The 3,895-nt window shown below is 37.7% G+C and overlaps 1 long non-coding RNA gene across 1 annotated transcript; it reads left to right on the top strand.

Moving 5' to 3' along the window:
• The first annotated feature begins 385 nt into the window (after positions 1-385).
• LOC141608881 (uncharacterized) lies at positions 386-2,626 on the top strand. The gene is made up of 3 exons (XR_012527036.1): positions 386-552; positions 665-737; positions 2,407-2,626. It is a non-coding gene; the product is annotated as an uncharacterized LOC141608881 (long non-coding RNA).
• The last annotated feature ends 1,269 nt before the right edge of the window (positions 2,627-3,895 follow it).

Raw genomic sequence — 3,895 nt, 5'->3', positions numbered from 1 at the left:
TCATTTCCATTTTCAAGTTTCGAGGACGAAACTTTTTAAAAGATGGGGTGATTGTAACACCCGCGAATTTTCTATTTTGGCAATTATAATTTAATTAACCGTTCCATTGTCTTATTTACATTTTTAAATTATTTAATTTCATTATTAAATATGATTTCTATAGATATTATATTTTTAAAGCTTAAGTTATACAAAATAAATATTTTGGTCGGATAATAATGATAATAATAATATTAATTCCCGTCTTGAGTTATAGTGGGCTTGAGACGAAAATCCTAGTGGAAAACCGACTCAATTTGAGTTGTTGGGCTTTTAATAACCTATGGGCCTTTTCTCCTTCTCTTTTCTTTTCATAAAACCCTCAACTAAACCCTCACAACTCCATCTCCCTCACTCCTAAATTCTGAAATTCCCAACAAACACACAACTACAACACCATTGTTACACAACTTCCACCTCCTTCACTAATTTGGCCATAAAACCTTCATTTCTCATCGGTTTTCAACGATTTTCGCGTCTACCTCTTCCTCTCATCGCCCTCCTTCTTTCTAGGTAAGAAAAGATCCGACTTTCCTCTATTAATGGGGCTGTCGAGCCAATTTCTCATGGTACCCCTTTTTCTAGTTTCGATTTTTAGTCTTATTTTGTGTTTTCTTATGTTTAGGAGAAAGGTTAGTTGACCCGGAAGTGGATTCTTGAAAGGTAGACGAGTCTTTTGTGGATTTAAGTGCAAAAAGGTAACGGTGATGGGTTACTCGACTTTATGTTAAAATTGTGTGATTTGTGTAGTATTAGACTCATATGATTGTTAAATTTGGTGTCTTTCATGACTTGTGGTGAATTGATGTTGATTAGAATACTTGTATGACATTTCTCACATGTTTGATGGCAAGTTCCAATCTTTATTGTCTTTGATCCGTATTGGTTGAATTTCTATCTCAATTATGTTGTTTTTCATGGTTAGAATCATGTTAGGACAGGTAAATAATTGTTGTGGAACGATTTGTGGTTGTTTGCAAATGATTTGAGAGACGATTTTGGCGATTCACGCGTACAGTGGGTCTCGGTAGGTTGACCGCCGCCGCCCCCGACCGGTGGGAACCCCCTGTATGTTGTTTCACTTTTCAAAATATGTCGTGGGTCTCAGCCGGTTGACCGGCCGCCGGCCCCCTGACCGGCTGGGAACCCCTGTAACTTTTGGCCTTTTTACAATTTTTCAAAAAATGAACCATGGGTCTCGGTAGGTTGACCGCCGCCGCCCATATGACCGGTGGGAACCCCGTAAGTTTTAATGTTTGCTCGGAGTCCCAGCCGGTGGACGGCCGCCGCCCCCCCGACCGGGCCGAGACCCTCTCGAGTGCTTTTCTTCGCCTATAACCTATATTAACTAATGATTTACACATGCATCTTTCCATGATTGATAAGTGGTCAATTTATAACATGTTTACGGGATGATCATGCAACTATTGTTACTCGTATTTGTGACCGGAGTGTGACGGTTTACATTGTGTGACTACTCGACATTCCTTATTTATTTGCCCTCGGACATTGGGTCACGATTAGGTGCCATTGTTTCCGAGTTGGGCTATCTTCCTTCCGCCTCTTCGGACCTTGGGGTACGGTTAGGTACCATTGTTCCGATTTGGGGTTACTCGACCTTGGGGCACGGCTAGGTGTCATGGATCGAGTCTTGGATACGATTTGGGATTGTATGTCGAATCGGGTGTCGTCCATCCCGAGAGTCGGCTGGCGATTTAGACTAGGACCGTATTATGATCGTCGTCCTACCAGGAGGTTGGAGTCTACGGGTTTGTCTTGTTTGAGTCAAAGCCTTTGTAAATGTCTTGCTTGTTACGGTCATTGGTGTGTTCTTATATACGAGAGTGCACGTCTTCTATGATTGTTTGTGAGAGTCTTGGTCCTATCGGATACTAGTGGTGAGATGCAAGCCCCTAGTTGCGATATGATCGCCGGGATTGATGTTTCCATCCGTTCTTATGGTGAGATGCAAGCCATAAGTATGAATGTGACGTTAGTAGCCACGTCCCGTGCTATGGTTGTTAAGAGGTTTTCAAGTAATGGCTATGGTTTCTATCCATGTATTTTCTATTCAATTGATCCGTCGTTTACCTCCTTCACATGATTCGATGCCTAATCTCACATACATGTTTTGCTACCTTGAAAGCATGTTTAATATGATGTACCATGCCTATCTCTTTAAGAATGCAATATGCCTATCTCATTATGATTATCGTTTGTATTCCCTTGTTCATTATTAGTCAAGTATGATGTATGATCAATATGTTTAATTAAGTTCTTGCTTATATGCATTTCGACATATTGTGGCTGGGAGAACCCTGAGTTACTCCCCACTGACTGTGGCGTTCATGTTTACATGAATGACAGGTTTGTGATGCAGATTATGGGGAAGACGTGTGAGCTAGCGAGAACGTTGAACCTTGGACCTTAGTTATAGTTTGCTTAGACTCACCTATCGTTAGACTTGTGTTTATTCGTGGGATATCTTTTCCCCAACGCACTTGTTTTAAATTGTAAAACTTAATTATCTTTCTTTTCATTTTGTTTGATCACTTATGGTGGATTTCGCACTTTAAACTTTTAAAGGTTTTAAAAATCCCTTATTTTTCCGCTTAGATTCAATAGTCCTTTGGATGCCCTATCGAGGGGTGTCACATTTGTATCATATTTCATTTGCATTAGCTAGTTCATATAGTATAGTTTGCATTGTAATATATCTCACATGACTCATATAGATAGTTTCATATAGACTAGAATTCATGCATAGTCACTAATGGCCAAACCTATTCTTTTCTACACTAGAAATAGTGTTTAAATCGGTTTGGGGAGGTTTGATCATAAGTGACCATAGTTTAAAACATGCATCATATAGTATAGTCTAGATTGCATTCATTTGTTATATATGTCATATAGAATTGCATTTAGTTAGAGCATGCATTCATTCATATCATACCATTGCATTTGTACTTTATTTCAAAAAAATCAAAAATCCAAAAACATGTTTTTCTTTTCATTCCTACTCCTACATGTACATTGAGGACAATGTCCAAAATAAAGTGGGGGATGGGAATTTATATTCCAAAAATGCATAAAAATTGAAAAATTTCGAAAAACCACAAAAATATGTTCTTTAATTTCATAAAATCAAAAACCATAAAAATTTAAAAAATTGAAAAAATCAAAAACATGTTCATTTCTTTTTTAGTGTAGTCTTGTATATATTGTTTTATATATATTGTGTTCGTTCATCCTTGTTCACATTGATTAACTACGCCACATCCGAGACATGAGGATATTGAAAACCGCATGGTATGATCTTTCCAATCTCCTTTTTTCCTCTTTATGTTAATGACTATGTGGCTTTATTTTGATTGATGCGGTATAAACAATGTGAATTTTGGACTTGCATTTAGATTATATGGCATATTAGTTGGTAGAATCATATGCATTAGGATGTATAAATGTTAGTTTCATCATTGCATATAGTTTGCATGTTAGACAATTTTGTGAAACCGTCTACTTGGGAAGCTTGACAAGTGTATATAGGCCCTAGTAGATGCTTTTTCTTCTTAAGACTTTGCTTGTTAGAATACTTGTAAAACACCCTAGGATGTGTCATGATAGTATCCTTTGACCCATGGATTAAGGCCTAGTCAAGAGTACCTTGTGGTGTGATAACTCCTTGGCTACCGTTTATTCCAAGGTAACCCTTGAAACCATGCATCCATCATCCATGTTCTACCACATTTTTGTCATCAAAGGAAATGGGCACAAAAAGAAATCAATTTGAGTTCAATGAAATGAAAAGTGAAAGAAAGTTTGCAAATTGCATCAAATGAAAAGAGGAGCAAAAATA

The sequence above is a fragment of the Silene latifolia genome, chromosome 10 (assembly GCF_048544455.1).
Source record: "Silene latifolia isolate original U9 population chromosome 10, ASM4854445v1, whole genome shotgun sequence".
NCBI classification, from domain to species: Eukaryota; Viridiplantae; Streptophyta; class Magnoliopsida; order Caryophyllales; family Caryophyllaceae; genus Silene; species Silene latifolia.
This window is presented reverse-complemented; position numbering and strand designations above follow the sequence as displayed.